At 39.7% G+C, this 24,500-nt stretch overlaps 1 non-coding gene across 1 annotated transcript; it reads left to right on the plus strand.

Annotated features, from left to right (window-relative positions):
- Window positions 1-3,131: 3,131 nt before the first annotated feature.
- Window positions 3,132-3,203, plus strand: TRNAW-CCA (transfer RNA tryptophan (anticodon CCA)). Its single transcript has one exon. It is a non-coding gene; the product is annotated as a tRNA-Trp (tRNA).
- Window positions 3,204-24,500: the final 21,297 nt, after the last annotated feature.

The raw sequence follows: 24,500 nt of genomic DNA on the forward strand, positions 1-24,500 counted from the left end.
GTTGTTTAGTCATTAAGTCATGTCCGACTCTTTTGGGACCCCATGAACTGTAGCTCACCGGGCTCCTCTGTCTGTGGGATTTCCTAGGCAAGGATGCTGGAGTGGGTTGCCATTTCCTTCTCCAGGGGATCTTCCTGACCCAAGGTCAAACCTGCTTGATAGGTGGATTCTTTACCACTGAGCCACCTGGGAAGCATTTTATATATAGTTGTTTGTGTATGTTAATCCTAACTTCCTACTTTATCCTTCCCCCCAACCTTTTCACATAAGTTTGTTTTCTAAGTCTGTGAGTCTATTTCTGTTCTGTGAATAAGCTCATTTTTTTTTAAGATTTCTCATATAAATGATATTATATGATACTTATCCTTCTCTATCTGACTCGCCTCACTTGGTGTGATAATCTCTAGATCCATCCATGTTGCTGCAAATGGCAGCATTTCATTCTTTTTTATGACTGAGTAATATTCCATTGTATATAAACATCACATCTTTATCCATTCATCTGTTGATGGACATTTGAGTTGCTTCTGTGTCTTGACTATTGTAAATAGTGCTACAGTGAACACTGGAGTACATGTATCTTTTCAAAATCTTGTTTTCTGTGGGTATATGCCCAGTAGTGGGATTGCTGGATCATATGGTAGCTCTATTTTTAGTTGTTTTGAGGAAACGTCAAACTGTTTTCTTTAATAGCTGCACTAATTCCATTACCATCGACAGTGTACAAAGGTTCCCTGTTCTCCATGTCCTCTCCATCATTTGTTATTTGTAAACTTTTTGATGATGGCCATTTTGACAAGTGTGAAGTGATATCTCATTGTGGTTTTATTTGCATTTCTCTAGAATTAGTGATGTTGAACATCTGTTCTTGTGCCTATTAGCCACTTGTAGATTTTCTGTGGAATGTTTATTCTGGTCTTCTGCCCATTTTTTGATTGAGCTGTTTGTTTTTTGATGTTGAGTTGTACTGTTTGTACAGTTTGGATATTAACCCATTTTGGTCATATTATTTGCAAGTATTTTCTTCCACTTTGTAGGTTGTCTTTTCATTTTGTCAGTGGTTTCTTTTGATGTGCAAAAGACTATGAGTTTGATTAGATCCCATTTATTTGTTTTTACCTTTATTCCCTTAGGAGACTGAGCCAAGAAAATATTGCTATGATTTATAACAAAGCGTGTTCTACTTATGTTATCTACTAGGAATTTTATGATTTGTGTTCTTATATTTAGTCTTTATACCATTTTGAGTTTTTTTTTCCTTTCTGTATATGATGTGAAGGAACGGTCTAATCTTACAGCTTTACATGTAGCTGTCCAGTTTTTCTAGCACTACTTATTGAAGAGACTGTCTTTTCTCCATTGGATATTCTTACCTCCTTAGTCATAGATAAATTGACCATAGGTGCAAGTGTTTGTTTCTGGGCTCTCTATTCTATTCCCTTGATCTGTGTGTCTGTTACTGTGCTGATACTGTGGTGTTTTGATTACTGTAGCTTTGTGTAGTATAGTCTGAAGTCTGGGACTGTTACATTAATACCTACAGATTTGATCTTTTTTCTCAAGATTACTTTGGCAATTTAGGGTCTTTTGTGGTTCCATGTGATTTTTATATCATATGTTCCAGTTCTGTGAAAAATATGGGTATTTTGATAGGGACTGAATTAAATCTCTAGATTGCTTTGGATAGTATGCTCATTTTAACAATATTAATTCTTCCAATCTAAAAGCACAAAATGTCTGTTTCTTTGAATTATCTTCTGTTTCCTTCATCATTGTTTTACAGTTTCCAGAATATCGGTCTTTCACCTCCCTGGTTAAGTTTATTTGAGATATTTTTTGATGCAATTTTAAATGAATTTGTTTTTTTACTTTCTCTTTCTGGTATTATTATTATTTTTTTAGTGCACAGAAAAGCAAAAGATATATATTAATTAGTTAATCTATATATCAATCTTGTATCTTGTAACCTTGCTGAATTAATTTATTAGTCCTAATAGTTTTTGGGTGGAGATTTTAGATTCTCTGTATAAAGTATCATGTCATCTGCAAATAGTGACAGGCTTACTTCTCTTCCAATTTGGATAGCTTTTACTTCTCTTTTTTGTCTGATTGCTATGGCTATAACTTCCAGTACTATTTTAAATAGAAGTTGTGAGAGTGAGCATCTTTGTCTTGTTCTGAATTTAGTGAGAAGGCTTCTAGTTTTTCACTGTTGAGTATTATGTTGACTTTAGGTTTGTCATAAATAGTCTTTATCATGTTGAGGTATGTTCCTTCTGTATCTACTTAGATTATATTTTTAATTGTGAATGGATGCATCTATGTTTATCAAGGATGCTTGCATGTAATTTTCTTTTTTGGTGTTAGTATCTTTATCTGGTTTTACTATCAGGGTAATGGTGGTCTTGTGAAATGAATTTTGGGAGTGTTCACTTTTCTTTAATTTTGTGCAATATTTTGAGAAGGCTAGGTCTTAGTTTTTCTTTATATGTTTGATAGAATTCTTCTGTGAAGATATCCATCCTAGACTTTTCTTTCTTAGGAGCTTTTTATTATTATTATTACAAATTCAGTTTTACTCCTAGTGATCAGTCCGTTCAAATTGTCTGTTTCTTCTTGACTCTGTCTTAGCAGGCTGTACATTTCTAGAAATTTGTCCATTTTTTCTAAATTTTCCAATTTGTGGACATATAACTGTTTATAGTATTCTCTTCCCTGGTGGCTCAGATGGTAAAGAATCTGCCTAAATGCAGGAGACTTGAGTTCCATCCCTGGGTCAGGAAGATCCCCTGGAGAAGGAAATGGCAATCCACTCTGGTATTCTTGCCTGGAGAATTCCATGGACAGAAAAGCCTGGTGGGCTACAGTCCATGGGGTTGCAAAGAGTCAGACATGACTGAGTGACTAACACTTTTTCAGTATTCTCTTATGACTTTTTGTATCTTTGTGGTATTGGCTGTTATCTCTACTCTCTCATTTTTTATGTTGTTTATTTGGTTCTCTTTCTTTTTTTTCATGGTGAGCCTGGCTAAAAGTTTATCAATTTTTTTAATCTTAAAATAACCTACATCTTGGTTTTACTGATCTTTTCTGTTGTTTATTTTTTAATCTCTATTTTAGTTACTCCTGCTTCCCTGGTGGCTCAGAGGTTAAAGCATCTGCCTCCAATGCAGGAGACCTGGGTTCGATCCCTGGGTTGGGAAGATCCCCTGGAGAAGGCAATGCACCCCACTCCAGTACTCTTGCCTGGAGAATCCCATGGACAGAGGAGCCTGGTAGGCTACAGTCCACGGGGTTGCAAAGAGTCAGACACGACTGAGCGACTTCACCTTCACTAGTGGTGGCTAGAATTATACAGTCTTTCTATCTGTCCCAGCAGGTCTCCATTTGTCTCTTATGTGTAGGACCCTGGGATAGCCCAGTCTGTGGCTCGAACTGCTCTTTCCCCAGGACAAGTGTCCACCAGTGTGGTCTCCTTTTTCTTCTTAGTCCCTTTCCATCAGCACTGGTCCCTACCTGGTACTTTTCTTCTTATCATTTCCAGTTATGTGTATATCTTACAGCCTTGCTTGCACAGGAGTCCTTCTGCTGGTTTCCGGTTAGTTTTCCTTGAGAATTGTTAAACATTTAGATGTATTTTTGTTTGTGGAGGGAGGTGAGCTCTGTGTCCTCTTACTCCACCCTCTTGATCTGCCCCCCTGCTTCATTCTTCTGTTTATTTATTTGGCTGTGCCACATGGCTTCTGAGTTCTTCCCCCAACCAGGGATTGAACCCAAGGCCCTGGCAGTGAGAGTGCCAAGTCCTAACCACTGGACCACCAGGGAATTCCCTACATATCTTTAAAATAGCTACAAAATATTTCTTTTGTGGACACCTCCTTGATTTATTTACATTCCAGATTTTAGGTTACTCCTAGTTATTTTGTTTTTAGGAGAGAGAATCATTTGAAAGTCCATATGTGATGGGAGTTTTTAGGCTTGTTAATAGCAGAAGCTTCAGTGTCAGTAGTTTTCAACAACTCTTCCCCCATGAGTCTACCATATGTCTTTTCTCTCACCAGATTAGCTCATGTTTCATTTTCTCTTGGTATTATAAGAGACAGCATATCTTAGACTGAGTCAGGGGGTGAACAGACATGTCGTAGGCAGCTCCAGGAAGCCAGGAAGCCTTAGTGCTCCTTTCACATGGCACTAAGAGCATTATTGCTCACCCTAGGCAGGTGTGTGGAGCTCTGCCAGCTTTAGCCTTGTTTCTCTCAATATTCCTGTAATTCAGTGGGAGGCATATTTCATATGAAAATAACAAGATAATGTTCTGTGTGGTGGCTCTTTAGAGAAGGAAAGCAAACCCCAGAGAGAATCAGAGATGTCGGAGTGACACAGAGAGAATGTGTATTTGGATACCATGATAACCCCAGTTCCAGCCACTGGCATTCTTGGACTTATTCTGTCATATTGCTCTTTCTTTAATTTTTGAACTCTTCTGGTATTTGTTGTGTTAGAGTGGTTTATCTTTCTCTCATATTATTTTTAAGGATAATTTCAGCAGCAAGGAGCCTAGCTATTATGGTCTGAATTGTGTCCTCCCCCCTAATTCATATATTGAGGCCCTAACCCTTAGTACCTCAGAATGAGACTACATCTAGAGATAGTCTTTAAAGAGTTAATTAAGTTAAAATGAGACTGTTGTGGGGACATTAACCCAATTTGACTGGTGTCCTTGTAAGAGAAAATTTGGACACACAGAGAAACACCAGGGGTATGGGTGCACAGAGTAAAGGTCATGCATTTGAGGAGGCCACCTGCGAGCCAAGGGGAGAGGCCTCAGGAAAATGCAATCCTGCTGACACCCTGATCTGGACTTGCAGCTTCTGGAACTATGAGAAAATACTTTTCTGTAGTTTAATATGCCCAGCCTGGTTTTTGTTGCTGTTGTCATTGTTATTGTTATGGCAACTCTATAAAACCAATATACCATCTCAAAAGAACTTACACACTATGCAACTAGAAGCCCATAGAGGAGGCAACTCCAGGGTTGGTTAATAGCACTATGTTGCCATCAGAAAGTCAGGTTTTTCCATCTTTTTACTTTGCTTCAGTTGCTTTTGCTGCTTAAACAATTTCAAAATGTAGTGGTGTGTTACTGTCTTATTATACGCAGGGATTCTTGGGTCAGGACTTTTGTCAGGGTGTATCAGGGATTGTTTGTTTCAGCTTCATGATTCTGGATCCTCATCTGGAGGTGTCATAAAGGGCTGGGGGTGACTTAACAACTGGAGGTGGGAACTGGGACAGCAGGGGCTGGAATTACACCTCTGAGATGGCTTTCTCACATGTTTGGAAACTTGGGATTCTTGAGGGCTGGGTTTCCCTGAAATGTCAAACAGAACATCTACACTTGGCTTCTCCAGCATGGGGCTGTCTCAGGATAGTCAAAAGTCTTGCATGATAGATGCCTTTCCTTTAATTGAAAGTGCTGTGAATGATGTCTACAAGAGAACAAGACACAAGTTACACGGCCTTTTATGACCTAGTATTCTTTCTGTCATATTCTGTTGGTTGAAGTATGCAAAAGCCTGCCCAGATTTCAGGAGAGGGGACAAAGATCCCATCTCTTGTGGAAAAATTGTCAAAGAAAATTTGTAGGCATTTGAGACAGATTGCCACCCTGTGCTCAGCATATGAACTAGTTCATTTCATGGCTGTTAAGAAGGTGGCAGCAGCTCCATCCATCATGATGTCACATATCAATGTCCAAAGGTAGAGATAGAAGGCATTTCCCTGAAGCTTCACCAGCAGGGTTCTCCTCAAATCTCATAGCCACATTGTTGGCAGGAGGAATGTAGTTAACCTTTCTCAGCTTAGCCTAATCAAGATACATCCTTCTTAAGCTGAAGATTGGATGGTTTTCCTAGAAAATAAGGTTTCATGAAGGTAGGCAAGTACTCTTCAACCTGGGACACTGCCACTATGGAATGGCCTCTAGAGAATGGATTTGGGTATATGTGTCTGCATAAACTTTCCATAAGGAGCATGCTTAGTGGCTAAGTTGTATCCAACTGTTTGCGCCCCTGTGGACTGTAGCCTGCCAGGCTCCTCTGTCCATGGGATTTTCCAGGCAAGAATACTGGAGTGGGCTGCCATTTCCTACTCCATCTATATGGAGTCTGGCCTAATTAGGCAGTGTAGAAGAAAGAAGATAAAGATGGTTTTTAATATTTCCATAGGCTGTGAAAGTGAAAGTGTTAGTCACTCGGTCATGTCTGACTTTTTGCGACCCCATGGACTGTAGCCTGCCAGGCCCCTCTGTCCATGGGATTCTCCAGGCAAAAATACTAGAATGGGTAGCCAATCCCTTCTCAGGCAATCTTCCGAACCCAGGGATTAAGCCCAGGTCTCTCTCATCGCAGGCAGTTTCTTTACCGTCTGAGCCACCAGGGAAGCCTGTAGCCTATGACCCTTAAAAAGACCACAATTTGAATTCTTTATTACTCTTATACTTTCTCCCATTTCTTACTTTTCTAGCGGATCCTTCTCTTTCCTTACCTCTCTACAGAGGTCCATTACAATTGTTAGCACTGAGAGCAAATGCTTCTGTTCTTGGGAAATCAGATGATGGTACAAATGGCGTGTTCTTAAAGCAAATGTGACAGTTACAATAGGGATTCGGCTCCCAGATGGGGTCATCAGAACCCAATGTGACAGCTACAATGCATCCCTGATTCCTCATAATAAGCATAACAGCCTCTGAGAATATCTCAACACAAACTAGGTTATGAATGATTGATTAGTAAGTGGATGAATGCTGTACGGATCGCCACATGCCAGTTCTACTAAGAGCCATGATCTCCCATCTAGCATGCTCTTATCGCTAAGCTCACAGAGGGAGGCCTGTTATTTATGGAACAGAGTCAGGGGCTAGGATGTTCTCCATGACTCACACTGGTAAAGTCCCACAGAAAAATAGATTTTCCATCCTGGGCTAATGAAATGAAAATTGTTAGGAAGTAAAGTGTGTGTGTGTATATCTACCTGCATGTGTGTGTGTATATGTGTTTTTGAATGCATGTGTCTTTATGTGTGTCTGATATGTCTCTGTGTATATGTCCCTATGTGTCTCTTTGTGTGTCTGTGTGTATGTGTCTGTCTCTGTGCATCTCTGTATCTCTCTGTGCGTCTGTCTTTTTCTGTGTCTTTCTGAATGTATAACTCTCTACCTCTCCATGTGTCTCTCATCAGGAAAAGACCCTGATTCTGGGAAAGACTGAAGGCAGAAGGAGAAGGGGACGATAGAGGATGGGCTGGTTGGATGGCATCACTGACTCGATGGACATGACTTTGAGCAAGCTCTGGGAGTTGGTGATGGACAGGGAAGCCTGGTGTGCTGCAGTCCATGGGGTCACAGTGTGGGACATGACTGAGTGACTGAACTGATGTCTCTCTCTCTGGGCATGTATGTGTCTGTGTTTGTGAATATATATCTTTCTGTGCAAGCATATTTTTGTGTGCAGATTTTCTGTGTGCATGTATGTGTCTGTGCCTGCAAGAGTGCATGTGCCTCTGTGTGTGTGTGTGTGTGTGTGTGGACCTCAAGTGGAAAAGAGTAAGCTGAGAAGAGGAAGCATCCTCTAGAGCATTGTGGAGTCATATGAAGGCTGTGGAATGGCAGCGAAGTGACCAGGATGTTCAACCCAGTTTTTCCTCTAAATCACTGGGTTATTTTCATGATTCATTTCAACTTCTGGGGCCTTCGTTCTCTTGGAGATAATACTACTTGCTTAGCCGAGCTCACAGGGATTTTCTGAGAATGAAATAGGAATGTAATTTAGAATGCTTTCAAAAAGTTAAAAGCATGATGAAAAGAAAAGCAGTAAATGGATTAACATTTGATTTGATTCAAGGAAGAGTGCTATGTTCAAGATGTGCTTGGAAAGCGTACTTTGATTCAACTCAAAATCTTTGGTTGATAGATAATGGGAATTGAGCCAAATGTTGAGCTACCTTTGAAGAAGGGATAAAATCAGCTTCACTTTTAAGAGGAGCAACATGGTCTAAGTGAACAAAGGTAAAGAAAGTTCATTTTGGGTGCTGGTCCTAATCAATTTATGGCAGCCGCCTATAATGTAATGTGGGTGAACTTTTGGAAGTCACATCCTAGTGATAGCCACTAGATCACCAGTGGCATCTGCTATGGAAACAAGAACGAACTTGCAGGATGCTGGCTACGTTCTCATTATTCCTCCCAGAGCTGAGGGGAGACAATACCAGACTTGGAGTTTGAAGGCATGCACTGAAGTCTTGGAAGTTGCTAAAACTAAGAATCTTTGTAAACTTTGAAGTTAGTTAGTGCCTCTTGTTTCACACTACCTTGGTAATCTCCTAGGGGATTTGACAGTGATTTAATGTTCTCTTGTATAACTATGTCAGTAACTATATTAATTCATGTATAGACTTATGTAAAACGGTACAAATACAGGACCTTATTGGAATTAGGCAAAAGAAATAATTTAGGTTGTCACCATTGGTGTGAAGAATTTTCCTTACTCTTCCACTTTAGTCAAACCTCTCTCTGGCTGGATTTTGTCACAAGTTTAAAAAAATTTATCTAGTTTGTCACATATTCCTCAAGAGTCCAACTGAGCTGTTATGAAAATTAGAGACAGATGGCCCTGAAAAACCAATAACACTTCTTTTTTCTGTACCCTGTCTGTTAAATATTTTCTTACCTTCTCATCTCTTACTACCTGAAGCTTTGTAGGTCTTCCCACAATAGCTTCATGACTCAGCACACATTGCAGGGACTTAATTTTCTTTCCTAGGGCTCCTTCACCTAACCCTTCTGACTCAATGTATGAATTCCTTCCCCCTTTATCTGGGTGAGTAATTGGTGCTATTTCGTGTAGTTGAGCATGCATGAGTGTGTGTGTTGGCATCAGCTATCTGTCATCTCTGCTATTGATTTCTCACAAAAGTCAATAGGGAAAGAAATGCTATATAAATAGATTTCATGCATTTTTTTTCAATTTTGGGGGGGTGGTTAGAGGTAGAAATGTGGGCTGGAAAACAGTACAAGTGGGAAGCTGAACATTACATTTTAGTAGAGTGATTGGTTTAATGAAGTAATTTTTACCAGGCACCACTCTAGCCACCAGGAATATAATGAGAACAGGACATATCCTATTCCTTTCCTTGGGCTTCTCAGGTGGCTCAGTGATAAAGAATATACCTTTCAATACAGGAAACATGAGTTCCATCCCTGGGTTGGGAAGATTCCCTGGACAAGGAAATGACAGCCCAGTCCAATATTCTTGCTTAGGAAATCTCATGGACAAAGGAGCCTAGCAGGCTATAGTCTGCAGGATCATAAGAGAGTCAGATACGACTTAGCAACTGATCAGCAACAACAATACCCCTTTCCTTCTTTTTCTGTAGAGAGAATCAGTTTAGCACACAACTGCAGATGGACACGGCCTTGGGCTATGAGCAAGCATAGCAGGGTTGTCTAGTGTACTTGGGGCTAGGGCAGGGATGATGGGCAAGGATGCTTTCTGGAGAAGAATGATGTTTAAGCTAAGGCTGAAGGAAAGAGGAAGACATTGCCTAGGCAAAAGGATGATAGAATGGATAGAATAGCATGGAAACATATATACTACCATGTGTAAAATAAATAGCCAGTGAAAATTTGCTGTATGACTCAAGGAACTCAAACCAGGGCTCTGTGACAATCTAGAGGGATGGGATGGAGTGGGAGATAGGAGGGAGGCTCAAGAGGGAGGGGACATGTGTATACCTATGGCTGATTCATGTTCATGATCAACACAATAACGTAAAGCAATTATCCTTCAATTAAAAATAAATTAAAGGAAAAAAGTTAAAAAATAATAAAAAAGGAGGGTAGAATAGAACTGTGGAAACAACACATGTGAATTACGGGCACATAGATGTTCAGTGCTGGAGTGTAAGGTATGAAGAGACTAGAAATTTGGCTGTAGAAGTAGTCAGAGCATGTAACCTGAAAGTTTGTTGAAGACTTTAGACCCCTGCTTAAGTGCTTATGAATCACCTGGAAATCTTGTTAAAATGCAGGTTTGGATTCAGAAGGTCTGGAGTAGAACCTGAGATTCTGCATTTCTAACAGGTTCCCAGGTGACAATGAGGCTGCTGTTCCATGGTCCACATTTTGATTAGCAAGATTTTGACTCTATCCTAAGGACAGTGGCAAAACCATGGAAAAGTTTAGGTAGCAGAATGACATGACCCAGTTCTGTGGTAGGAATATCCCATTTCCAGCAGCATGATGAATGGATGTTAGGTGAATAGTACTGGGAAATGGAAATCAGTGAAGAGGTGGTGGCAGTAGATAGTCAGTAGTTAGGTGAGACTTGTCAAACTAAAATTGTGGCACTGGATGGGTAGATATTGCCTGTGGTTCATTCCTTTACTTTGTTCAGCTGCCTGTAGGAATAGTTATGTCTATATCTACTTCCTTCATCTGGCCTTGGACTTGCTGGCCATGGTGCTTAGGCATAGCAGTGCCTCATGGTACTTAAGAACATAAGCCTTGGAATCCCTTGAACTGGGATACAAGACCTTTTTTTTTTTTTTTCTTTCATTCATTCTTTAAAAAATTTTTTTTATTTTTTTAATTAATTTTTTAAATTGAAGGATAATTGCCTTACAGAAGATCCAACCAGTCTATCCTAAAGGAAATCAGTCCTGAATATTCATTGGAAGGACTGATGCTGAAGCTGAAACTCCAATACTTTGGGCATCCGATTCAAAGAACCAACTCACTGGAAAAGACCCTGGTGCTGGGAAAGATTGAAGAAGGGAGGAGAAGGGGCCGACAGAGGATGAGATGGTTGGATGGCATCACCAATATGATGGACTTGAGTTTGAGTAGGTTCCGGGAGTTAATGATGGACAGGGAGGCCTGGAGTGCTGCAGTCCATGGGGGTCACAAAGTGTTGGACACTGTTGAGCGACTGAACTGAACTGAATTGCCTTACAGAATTTTGTTGTTTTCTGTCAAATCTCAACATGAATAAGCCATAGGTATACATATATCCTCTCCCATTTGAACCTCCCTCGCATCTCCCTCCCCATCCCACCCCTCTTGGTTGATATAGAGACCCTGTTTGACTTTCCTGAGCCATACAGCAAATTCTTGTTGGCTATCTATTTTATATATGGTAATATAAGTTTCCATGTTAGTTTTTCTATACATCTTACCCTCTCCTCCCCTTTCCCCATGTCCATAAGTCTATTCTCTATATTTGTTTCTTTTTGAAATTAATTAATTTATTTTAATTGGAAGCTAATTACTTTACAATATTGTGGTGGTTTAACCATACATTGACATGAATCAGCCATGGGTATACATGTGTTCCCCATCCTGAACCCCTTTCCCACCTCCCTCCCCATCCTATCCCTCTAGGTCATCCCAGTACACCAGCCATGAGCACCCTGTCTCATGCCTTGAACCTGGACTGGCGATCTGTTTCACATATGATAATATACATGTTTCAATGCTATTCTCTCAAATCATCCCACCCTCACCTTCTCCCATAGAGTCCAAAAGACTGTTTTATACATCTGTATCTCTTTTGCTCTCTCACATATAGGGTTATCGTTACCATCTTTCTAAATTCCATATATATGCGTTAGTATACTGTACTGGTGTTTTTCTTTCTAGTTTATTTCACTCTGTGTAATAGGCTCCCAGTTTCATCCACCTCATTAGAACTGATACAATTGCATTCTTTTTAATAGCTGAGTAATATTCCATTGTGTGTATTTACCACAGCTTTCTTATCATTTGCCTGCTGATGGACATCTAGGTTGCTTTCATGTCCTGGCTATTGTAAACAGTGCTGTGATGAACATTGGGGTACACGTTTCTCTTTCAATTCTGGTTTCCTTGGCGTCTTTGCCCAGCAGTGGGATTGCTGGGTCATATGGCAGTTCTATTTCCAGTTTTTTAAGGAATATCCACACTGTTTTCCATACTGGCTGTACTATTTTGCATTCCCGCAAACAGTCTAAGCGGGTTCCCTTTTCTCCACACCCTCTCCAGCATTTATTGTTTGTAGACTTTTTGATAGCAGCCATTCTGACTGGTGTGAGGTGATATCTCATGGTTTTGATTTGCATTTCTCTGATAATGAGTGATGTTGAGCATCTTTTCATGTGTTTGTTAGCCCTCTGTATGTCTTCTTTGAAGAAATGTCTGTTTAGTTCTTTGGCCCATTTTTTGATTGGGTAGTTTATTTTTCTGGAATTGAGCTGCATGAGCTGCTTGTATATTTTTGAGATTAGTGCTTTGTCAGTTGCTTTGTTTGCTATTATTTTCTCCCATTCTAAATGCTGTCTTTTCACCTTGCTTATAGTTTCCCTTGTTATGCAAAAGCTTTTAAGTTTAATTAGGTCCCATTTGTTTATTTTTGCTTTTATTTCCATTACTCTGGGAGGTGGGTCATAGAGGATCCTGCTGTGATTTATGTCAGAGAGTGTTTTGCCTATGTTTTCCTCTAGGAGTTTTATAGTTTCTGGTCTTACGTTTAGATCTTTAATCCATTTTGAGTTTATTTTTGTGTATGGTGTTAGAAAGTGTTCTAGTTTCATTCTTTTACAAGTGGTTGACCAGTTTTCCCAGCAGCACTTGTTAAAGCAATTGTCTTTTCTCCATTGTATATTCTTGCCTCCTTTGTTGAAGATAAGGTGCCCATAGGTCCATGGATTTATCTTTGGGCTTTCTATTTTGTTCCATTGATTTATATTTCTGTCTGCATGCCAGTACATTCTGTCTTGGTTACTGTAGCTTTGTAGTATAGTCTGAGGTCAGGCAGGTTGATTCCTCCAGTTCCATTCTTCTTTCTCAAAGATTGCTTTGGTTATTCGAAGTTTTTTTGTATTTCCATACAAATTGTGAAATTATTTGTTCTAGTTCTGTGAAAAATACCATTGGTAGCTTGATAGGTGTTGCATTGAATCTATAGATTGCTTTGGGTAGTATACTCATTTTCACTATATTGATTCTTCTGATCCATGAGCGTGGTATATTTCTCCATCTAGTTGTGTCCTCTTTGATTTCTTTCATCAGTGTTTTATAGTTTTCTATATATAGGTCTTTTGTTTTCTTAGGTAGATTTATTCCTAAGTATTTTATTCTTTTCATTGCAATGGTGAATGAAATTGTTTCCTTAATTTCTCTTTCTGTTTTCTCATTGTTAGTGTATAGGAATGCAAGGGATTTCTGTGTGTTGATTTCATATCCTGCAACTTTACTATATTCATTGATTAGCTCTAGTAATTTTCTGGTGGGGTCTTTAGGGTTTTCTATGTAGAGGATCATGTCATCTGCAAACAGTGAGAGTTTTACTTCTTTTCCAATCTGGATTCCTTTTATTTCTTTTTCTTCTCTGATTGCTGTGGCTAAAACTTCCAAAACTATGTTGAATAGTAGTGGTGAAAGTGGGCACCCTTGTCTTGTTCCTGACTTTAGGGGAAATGCTTTCAATTTTTCACCATTGAGGATAATGTTTGCTGTGGGTTTATCATCTCTGGCTTTTATTTTGTTGAGGTATATTCCTTCTATGTCTGCTTTCTGGAGTTTTTTTTTTTTTATCATAAATGGATGTTGAATTTTGTCAAAGGCTTTCTCTGCATCTATTGAGATAACCATATGGTTTTTACCTTTCAATTTGTTAATGTGGTGTATCACATTGATTGATTTGCAAATATTGAAGAAGCCTTGCATCTCTGGGACAAAGCCCACTTGGTCATGATGTAAGATTTTTTTTATATGTTGTTGGATTTTGTTTGCTAGAATTTTGTTAAGGATTTTTGCATCTATGTTCATCAGTGATATTGGCCTGTAGTCTTCTTTTTTTTGTGGCATCTTTGTCTGGTTTTGGCATTAGGCTGTTGGTGGCCTCATAGAATGAATTTGGCAGTTTACCTTCCTCTGCAATTTTCTGGAAGTGTTTGAGTAGGATAGGTATTAGCTCTTCTCAAAATTTTTGGTAGAATTCAGCTTTTGTTTGCTGGAAGATTTCCGATTACAGTTTCAATTTATGTGCTTGTGATGGGTCTGTTAAGATTTTCTATTTCTTCCTGGTTCAGTTTTGGAAAGTTATACTTTTCTAAGAAATTGTCCATTTCTTCCAAGTTGTCCATTTTATTAACATATAGTTGCTGATAGTAGTCTCTTATGATCCTTTGTATTTCTGTGTTTTCTGTTGTGATTTCTCCATTTTCATTTCTAATTTTGTTGATTTGATTCTTCTCCCTTTGTTTCTTGATAAATCTGGCTAATGGTTTGTCTACTTTATCTTCTCAAAGAACCAGATTTAGCTTTATTAATATTTGCTATAGTCTCCTTTGTTTCTTTTTTATTTATTTCTACCCTAATTTTTGTAATTTCTTTCCTTCTACTAACCCTGAGATTCTTCACTTCTTTTTCTAGTTACTTTAGGTGTAGAGTTATGTTATTTATTTGATTTTTCTCTTGTTTCTTGAGGTAAGCTTGTATTGCTATGAACCTTCCCCTTAGCACTGCTTTTAATGAATCCCATAGGTTTTGGGTTGTTGTGTTTTCATTTACATTCGTTTCTATGCATATTTTGATTTCTTTTTTGATTTCTTCTGTGATTTGTTGGTTATTGAGAGGCATGTCATTTAGCCTCCATATGTTTGTATTATTAATAGTCCCCCCCCCCCCCCCCCCCCCCCCCCGTAGTTGACATCTAATCTTACTGCATTGTGATCAGAAAAGATGCTTGGAATGATTTAAATTTTTTGGAATTAACTAAGGCTAGATTTATGGCCCAGGATGTGATTTATCCTGGAAATGTTCTGTGTGCAGTTGAGAAAAAGGTGAAATTCATTGTTTTGGGATGAAATGTCCTACAGATATCAATTAGGTCTAATTGGTCCATTGTATCATTTCAAGTTTGTGTTTTCTGCTAATTTTCTGTTTAGTTGATCTATCCAGAGGTGTGAGTGGGGTATTAAAGTCTCCCACTATTATTGTGTTACTGTTAATTTCCTCTTTCATATTTGTTAGCATTTGTCTTACATATTACAGAGAAGGCAATGGCACCCCACTCCAGTACTCTTGCCTGGAAACTCCCATGGATGGAAGAGCCTGGTGGGCTGCAATCCATGGGGTCGCAAAGAGTTGGACACAACTGAGCGACTTCACTTTCACTTTTCACTTTCATGCATTGGAGAAGGAAATGGCAACCCACTCCAGTGTTCTTGCCTGGAGAATCCTAGGGACGGGGGAGCCTGGTGGGCTGCCGTCTCTGGGGTCGCACAGAGTCGGACATGACTGAAGCGACTTAGCAGTAGCAGCAGCAGTCTTACATATTGCGGTGCTCCTATGTTGGGTGCGTATATATTTATAATTGTTATATCTTCTTCTTGAATTGATCCTTTGATCATTATGTAGTGTTTGTTTCTTTTCATGGCCTTTATTTCAACATCTATTTTTATCGGATATGAGTATTACTACTCCTGCTTTCTTTTAGTCTCCATTTGCGTGAGAGATCTTTTTCCAGCCCTTCACTTTTAGTCTGTATGTGTCCCTTGTTTTGAAGTGGGTCTCTTGTAGACAGCATATATAGGGGTCTTGTTTTTGTATCCATTCAGCCAGTCTTTGTCTTTTGGTTGGAGCATGCAACCCATTTACATTTAAGGTAGTTATTGATAAGTATGCTCCCATTGCCATTTACTTTGCTGTTTTGGGTTTGAGTTTATAAACCTTTTCTGTGTTTTCTGTCTAGAGAAGATCCTTTAGCGTTTGTTGAAGAAATAGTTTGGTGAAGCTGAACTCTCTCAGCTTTTGCTTGTCTGTAAAGCTTTTGATTTCTCCTTCATATTTGAATGAGATCCTTGCTGGGTACAGTAATCTGGGTGGTAGGTTTTTCTCTTTCATTACTTTAAGTATGTGCTGCTGTTCCCTTCTGGCCTGAAGAGTTTCTATGGAAAGATCAGCTGTTATCCTTATGGGAATCCCCTTGTGTGTTATTTGTTGTTTTTCCTTGCTGCTTTTAATATTTGTTCTTTGTGTTTCATCTTCGTTAATTTGATTAATATGTGTCTTGGGGTGTTTCACCTTGGCTTTATCCTGTTTGGGACTCTCTGGGTTTCTTGGACTTGGGTGGCTATTTCCTTCCCTATTTTAGGGGAGTTTTCAACTATTATCTCCTCAAGTATTTACTCATGGCCTTTCTTTTTGTCTTCTTCTTCTGGGACTCCTATGAGTCAAATGTTGGGGCATTTGACATTGTCCCAGAGGACTCTGAGATTGTCCTCATTTCTTTTAATTCTTTTTTCCTTTCTGCTTCATTTATTTCCACCATTCTATCTTCCACCTCACTTATCCTATCTTCTGCCTCAGTTATTCTACTGTTGGTTCCCTCCAGAGTGCTTTGGATCTCCGTTATGGCATTCTTTATTATTGATTGACTCTTTTTTATTTCTTCTAGGTCCGTGTTAAAAATTTCTTACATCTTCTCCATCCTTGTCTCCAGACTATTTATCTGTAACTCCATTTTGTTTTCAAGATTTTTGATCATTTTTACTATCATTATTCTGAATTCTTTTCAGGTAGATTCCCTATCTCCTCCTCTTTTGTTTGGTTTTGTGGACATTTATCATGTTCCTTTACCTGCTGAATGTTTCTCTGCCTTTTCATCTTGTTTAGATTGCTGTGTTTGGGGTGGCCTTTCTGTATGCTGGAAGTTTGTGGTTCCTCTTTATTTGGAGGTTCCTCTCTGTGGGTGGGGTTGGACGAGTGGCTTGCCAAGGTTTTCTGGTTAGGGATGCTTGCATTGGTGTTCTTGTGGGTGGAGCTGGATCTCTTCTCTCTGGAGTGCAATGAAGTGTCTAGTAGTGAGTTTTGAGGTGTCGATGGGTTTGGTGTGACTTTTGGCCGCCTATATTTTAATGCTCAGGGTTATGTTCCTGCTTGGTATGTCTTGCTCTGGAACTTGCTGGCTCTTGGGTGGAGCTTGGTTTCAGTGTAGGTATGGAGGCATTTGGATGAGCTCTTGTTGGTTAATGTTCTCAGGCGTCAGGAGTTTTCTGGTGTTCTTATTTTGGATTTAAGCCTCCTCCCTCTGGCTTTCAGTCTTATTCTTAAAATAGCCTCAAGACCTCTCCATCCATACAGCACCAATGATAAGACATCTCCTTTTGAAGAGAATGGGCTGCCTTTCTGGGTGCCTGGTGTCCTCTGCCAGCATTCAGAAGTCGTTTTGTGGAATTTCCTCATCATTCAAATGACCTTTCGATGAATTTGTGGGGGAGAAAGTGGTTTCCCCATCCTATTCCTCTGCCATCTTAGGACTGCCTGCCCTCCATGTCTGTTTCTTCATTGCTGCCCTGTAAATCAATTCTTTAGTACCATTTTTGTAGATTCTGTATATGTGCGTTAGAATATGATATTTATCTTTCTCTTTCTGACTCACTTCACTCTGTATAATAGGTTCTAGGTTCATCCACCTCATCAGAACTGACTCAAATGTGTTCCTTTTTATGGCTGAGTAATATTCCATTGTGTATACGTACCACAACCTCTTTACCCATTCATCTGTCAATGGACATCTAGGTTGCTTCCATGTTCTAGCTATTGTAAATAGTGCTGCATTAAACAATGGGATACATGTGTCTTTTTCAATTTTGGTTTCCTCTGGGGTATAAGCCTAGGAGTGGGATTGCTACATCATAGGGTGGTTTTAGTCCTGATTTTTAAAGGAATCTCCATATCATCTTCCATAGTGGCTGTATCAATTTACATTCCCACCAACAGTGCAAGAGTGTTCCCTTAAACAAGTGGGACCTGATTAAACTTAAAAACTTTTGCACAGCAAAATAAACTATAAGCAAGGTGAAAAGACAACCCTAAGAAAGGGAGAAAATAATAACAAATGAAACAACTGACAAGGGATTAATTTCCAAAATATACATGCAGCTCATACAACTCAATGCCAGAAAAACAAACAACCCAATCAAAAAGTGGGAAAAAGACTTAAGCAAACATTTTTCCAAAGAAGGCATACAGATGGCTAACAAATACATGAAAAGATGCTCAACATCACTCATTATTAGAGAAATGCAAATCAAAACCACAATGAGATATCACCTCACACTGGTCAGAATGGCTGCTATCAAAAAGTCTACAAACAATAAATACTGGAGAGAGTGTGGTGAAAAGGGACCTTACCTCTTAATTGCTTAACCTCTCAGAGCCTCCAGTGCCAAATCTGCTATATAGAGAGAATAATACCTATGGAGTGTTGAGAGGACTTAATGACATAATGTACATAAAGTGCTTAGCCCTATGCCTGATATTCATTCATTCATTCAAAGAAAACACATAGTGAGCATTTGCTCCAATGTGTTAGGCTTTGAAAACTTGGCAATGAACAAAGTAGATTTGGTTCCAGCTCTCTTGGAACATTTAATGAATCATATTAGTAGCTGCTGATTATTCTCAGCAATAACTCTTCACTCTTAGTCCATTTGTTTTGTGCATGAAGATTAAACATGAAGCTCCAGTGATCACTCCATCTGGTCAATAAGCCCCCAACACTTTCCTGAACAAGTTGTGGAGTTGGACACTCTATTCTATACATTCGATTTAATTGATTCTTCAAACCATGACAGCACTTTCAGCTTAATTACCCATAAAACTAAAGCAAGGATACTTGAGGTCTAACATCATTTTCCAGCTCAGTAATCTATATGTGGCCAACCTTGCAACATTACGTTTAATGGTTTTCAAAGGCTTTGGAGGCTGTCTGTGGGGCTCATCATGAATCAACTGGGCCCAGATATGGCCCAGAATCCCCGTGTAAAATAGCTGCTCAGGTTGGAAGCTGCAGATTTTCAAATGAGGAATTGAGCTACTGAATACTTGAGAGGCAAGGCAAGTGATAGGAGGAGTGTGGAGGTAGCAGTGCAAGGGGAAATGATTGGTAGTCTTTGCTAAGGAGATGTGGGTTGAACTGAGGAGAGCTGGGACCACAAGAGGTCCAGCTGCAGGGATCCTTGGTTATAAGGATCCTCCCTGGTTAAGCAAATAAGAATTTAATGGAAAGTTATGAGAGCTGGATCCCATGTAGAGAAATTCTCAGAGGTTTTCAGAGTACACGACAGACTAGCCGATCAGGTTTTCCACAGGGCAGGAACCAAACAGGCCTGGGGAAGACTGGGCAGCAAGAACCACAGGAGTGACTCTGTGACCGTGGGAGGCGGGCTTGTCTGTAGGTTGTTATACCACCAACTCTTCCTTCTCTCCCTGCAGTATCTGTTTCACTTAGAACCTTAGAAGAAGGTCCATCTGGCTGAGCATACACTACAGGTCTGCTTCCTGACTTTTTGGAGAGTGAGGAGTGGAGGGTTCTGGTGACTTTAGATTTTGTCCTGAAAGGTGGGCACTTGGAATCACCCTCTCTCCATTATGCACAATGGTGTAGCAATAAATCCCCAAGAGGAAATTGGACTGCTAGTGGGACAAAGGAAATGGATGTGGGCATGTGTACCATGTGAATTGACTAAGCCAATGACTTACTAGTTAAGTCAGCTTTATAATTTATTTTTCTTTGAGGTTTGTGTAAATAAGTCTTGCCTTTCTAGATTTCCCCCATGCAGCTCCTCCATCATCACTGTGCCTGTTGCCCCTGTATTTCTCTTTGTTAGCACTTGTCACACAGCATTGAGAGTATCTGTTGGTGAATAGGATGAGGATGAGTCCTATTCATCTTTGTCTTCTTAGGTCTAGCAAAGTGCTTAACACATAGTAAACACTTGATGAGCTATAGCTGAATGAAACAGTATGTGGGGGCATCTTACCAGAAACACAATTTGAGCAACTGGGAATTTTAAGGAGTATGCTTTTTTGGGGTAGAAAGCATTTCAACATCATGTTTTAGCATATGTATGTGTAAAACCCCCTCCACAAAGGCACATGGATTTGAAAGTGCAAGAGTGATAATGTAAAGCATTATGTACTTATGTATGTACTTATGTACACAGAGACTTATGTACTCTGTGTATTTCAGGTTTTATTGTTAAAATTATTTTATCTTATGTTTTTGATTTTTGGGGAGTATTTTTTTATCCCTCACAAAAGCTTTGTTCATTTAGAAAATTTCCTTGCCTTATTTAATATTACTCAGATATTTTTTCTTTAATCTGGAGACACATTATCCTGTTCCCCGGGATACTCCATAGTTCTGTAATCTCTAAGGTATTTGCTGGAATCCAGCCCCATGGTTCTAAGGAGAAACTTGAACTGTTTGGGGCATCCATAGACCTGGTGAATTTAGTTAGTGGCCATGTACAAATGATTTCTTTTGGTCACCCTTTAGTCCTAGATAGGTAATCTCATTTATCAGGGCAGAATTCCAGAGTCTGGATTTTGTCATAAAATTCGATTGTTCTGTTCCTCCCCTGCCCCCTTTACTGAAAGGATTGGCAAGGGATTGTGGAAAATGGAGACTTCTGTGAGCCTAGATTTCTGCCTTTCTGGTCTACTCAGAGCAAGCAACATAAACTGAGTTAGGAGCAGAGAAGAAATGTGTTAAAGGCACACGGGGCAACCCCCACCACGGCCTGAAAGGCTGGGGGCCTGGGCGGTCAGGAGCGAAGCTGGAGTTGCAGGCAGATCGTGGCCAGAGAGCTGGACTGCTGAGGCCCCTGGAGCTGTTGCTTTTGACTCTGGATGCCACGGCTTGTGTGGCTGCAGCTCGCACACTGCACACGACCGACTCTGCTTTCCTGGGGTGCGGGGAACTTTCCTCCATCCCTAGTCTTCAAATAGATTCTTCACGGTCGCAGCCTATCTTCATCTCTTACTGCTGTTTCAGAGTCCTGGATGGGACTGTCTGAGCCGATGGGCCTGGGCCATGTCCCATGCCCTCGCTTCAAGGCAGGTTGGGAAAGCAAGCATCACATTTAAGTCTCTGCCTCCTAACAAGATGCTTAAGAGAGAATTCCCCAAACACAGAAAAAAATTTTATCTGCTGGGTCACCGGAATGAAAATGTGCATGATATTTGATTTTAAGCCATTGTTTATAACAGTAAGAACACTATCTCCTTGATGTTTTTAGATCCTGATATTAAAATGTTTTGTTTATTTAACACAGGAGCATGGATGGATGAAGGACCATGACAGAATGTACTATTTTCCTGTGCATGTCTGAATGAAGTCTCATTGGTCATGAGGCAAGGTTGCATAGAACCTAGCACAAAGGCTCTGGATCCTGGCTTTTCATCTAGGTTCTCCCAAGCTGGCTGACTTGGGAGCCTTGGCTTCCTTATTTGTAAAATGGAGATGAACTTAGCACTTACTTCAGACTTAGAGTTTTTGTGAGATGACATCTATAAAGCTCTTATTATAGTGCCAAGCATATTATAATGGTTCATCAACAGTAGTATTACGAAACAGTTGGAGAGTTGAGTTATGGGATTGGCCAGATGAGTCAAAATGCAAAGCCTACCGATATCCAGGATGTACCATACATGCACCTTCAAGAATAATCTGGGAAATAAAATATTTATATTACATTAAAAAAAATAATCTGGGGGGCGGGAAGGAGGGTAGTTCCCTGGTGACCTAGTGGTTAGGATTCCAGGCTGTCACTGTTATGAAAGGGTTTAATCCCTGGTCAGGGAACCAAGTTCTTGCAAGCTTCGCAGCACAGCTAAAAACAACATCAAAAATAATCTGGGGGAAGGAGGTCATGGTGAAAGCTGGAGTGAGTGACCTCCAAGTTGGATGACCTCCATCAAACAAGATGGGCAAATTCCCAGACACCAGTTGGCCACAGGTGCCTGAGAATACAGTCTTCTTTCAAAGTGCAATTAAATAGGAAAAGACTCAGTGATCTCAAGTTGTAGAGTCACCCTGATGCCTCATCTGCTTAGTTTAGGCACAGAGATTAATCAGTGCAGGGGGAAATGGCTTATTTCCAGTTTACAGAGTTTTTTTTAGGGGGATGTCTTTGCAGAACTCAAAAGGAGGGTGTTCTCAGATGATCTCAGCAAACTTTGTTTGGGTTAGGATTCTGGGAACATCATCAGTCTGGTCACACTCATATTTCTGTTTTTGTTCCAGTTATCCAGGAAATAATAAATAGGTTTTATTTCTGCTAAGTGCTAGTGTAAGAGACATCTCTTTTTAATGTTATTTATTGGGAGAAAATATAAAAGATGCCGTTAGTGCATCTAATGGAAATAATCTGTTGGTGTTGGCTAATTCACCTCTTCAAGTATGGTATCAATTTTATTATTATTTAGCATTTTTGCCAAATTAAAAATGAGAATGAGTCACCCAAGAGAGAAAGACAGATTCTAAGAGATGTACTTTTATTTGTTTTCCCAAAGGGAGGATCATTTGAATTTATATAAGCTTTTATTTCAGAGTTAGCACACCACCTCTACTACTGGCACACTTAGAGCTGGGTTGATTGTAAAAAGCACCATTTAAATGTTTTCATGGAGGTGTTAGGGAGGGAATATGTACACACTGGTCACCCAGGGAGAGGTTGAAATCATCGTTTCCCTCTTAACGGAAGCAGGGAATGGAATAAACAACCATTTGCATGTAACAGTTGAATGTTTCATGGTGGTGACAATGATTCATCCCTGCTTTCTACAGTAACTAGAGGAAAATGAAACCCAGGTCTTAGGACTTTCAGGCAACTATAGAATGTAAAATTCAAAACCCACCTCATCTCCTGTTCTCTTAGCTCACCTTCCTTGTGTCCCTCCAACATTCTGCCTTCTTTTGCAAAAAGTAGTTTTCACTCTATTTAGCTTTTCACCAGAGGCTTCCTAATTTACACAGGGAATTTGGTTAATGCAGGGAAGGCAAATACGTTTCAACTCTCAGGTTTCAACTCGACATTAATTGGTTTCTAAATAAGGTTGCCTCTAGGAACAATAGGAAGGAGGGCAGTGTGGTTGATTAGTATAGTACTTACCATGGGTTGGAAAGGAAAGCGTGTCATTGGTTTTGCCATCCTCATCCAGGGCAAGATGGCAAAGTCAGGAATCAGGTCTGGCCTTGACCAGGCTGTTACATATTATGAGATTTTGGACAAGCCCTCAGCATCACATCTTTTTCAAATGCCTATTTGGGGGATGGGAGATATGCATCTATCATACAAGATGCACAAGTCTGTTGTAGAGATCAAAAAAGATTTGAAAGTACGGGATCCATATAGTATAATGTTATAGTCTCTTTTTGAAGGAAACACAGATTTATGTAAGTAAGATTCAAGACTCTCTGTAAATATACTTATCTATTTTACAAGTGTGGAAGGTTTAGGGGAAGGGGAGTTAGGGAAAGTTTAGGGAAAGTCCTGAGTGGAAATGGGAGAATTGTAGAGAGTTTAGCAATAAAAGGAACTTTATTGTTGTTGTTCAGTTCAGTCTCTTAGTCACATCCGACTCTTTGCAATCCCATGGACTGTAGCATACCAGGCTTCCCTGTCATTCGCCATTGCCCAGAGTTTGCTCAAACTCATGTCCATTGAGTCAGTGATACCATCCAACCATCTCATCCTCTGTCTTCCCCTTCTCCTCCTGCCTTCAATCTTTCCCAGCATCAGGATCTTTTCCTGATGAGTTGGCTCTTCACATGAGCTGGTCAAAGTATTGGAGCTTCAGTGTTAGCATCAGTCCTTCCAATGAACATTCAGAGTTGACTCTCTAGGATTGACTGGTTTCATCTCCTTGCTGTCCAAGGGACTCTCAGGAGCCTTCTCCAGCATCACAGTTCTAAAGAACCAATTCTCTGGCATTCAGCCTGCTTTATGGTCCAGCTCTCACATCTGTACATGACTATTGAAAGAACTATAGCTAAGGAGCTTAGGTATTATCTAGAAGAATGGTTTTCATTTTTTTTTTTAAAATGTATGAAATCCCCTTTTCTCCACAGACAAAATCCTCTATGGCTTCCAATACAATGGAAGTGATGCTATTTTGCTTGAAGCTGCTTATTTCTTACCAGCTTACCAGGATTCTTGGTAGAGAGTAAATGCCATTAAATATGTTTGAATTTAATTAGGTGCCCCAGAAACCTTCAGAAAGAAGTATTTAAACTTTCCCAGTATGTTAAATTCCCCAGCCATACTTACAATGCCTTGGACTTGGCTTCCAATGTGTGTGACCAAATTCCTCTCACAGAGGCACAGCAGAGAGCTACTTGTGTAACTGGGATGGAAATAATAGGATGCCTAGTATGGAAGAAAAAAAAAAGATTTATCTGCAAGAAAGAACTACATCATAATTGTATTATAAACATGAGGGCATAAAAATCAGCTATTCCATTTCTAAAATCCTTGAGTGGAATGAGGAGTAAGGCAAGGGTCTTGAGTAAGACCTTTGTCTTACTCTCCATCCATCCAAAAAATATTTATTAAGCACCTACTATCTATCAAACACTAGGGATACAATTCTAGGCAAACCTGATGAACTCCTT

Source organism: Ovis aries, chromosome 5, assembly GCF_016772045.2.
Source record: "Ovis aries strain OAR_USU_Benz2616 breed Rambouillet chromosome 5, ARS-UI_Ramb_v3.0, whole genome shotgun sequence".
NCBI lineage: Eukaryota > Metazoa > Chordata > Mammalia > Artiodactyla > Bovidae > Ovis > Ovis aries.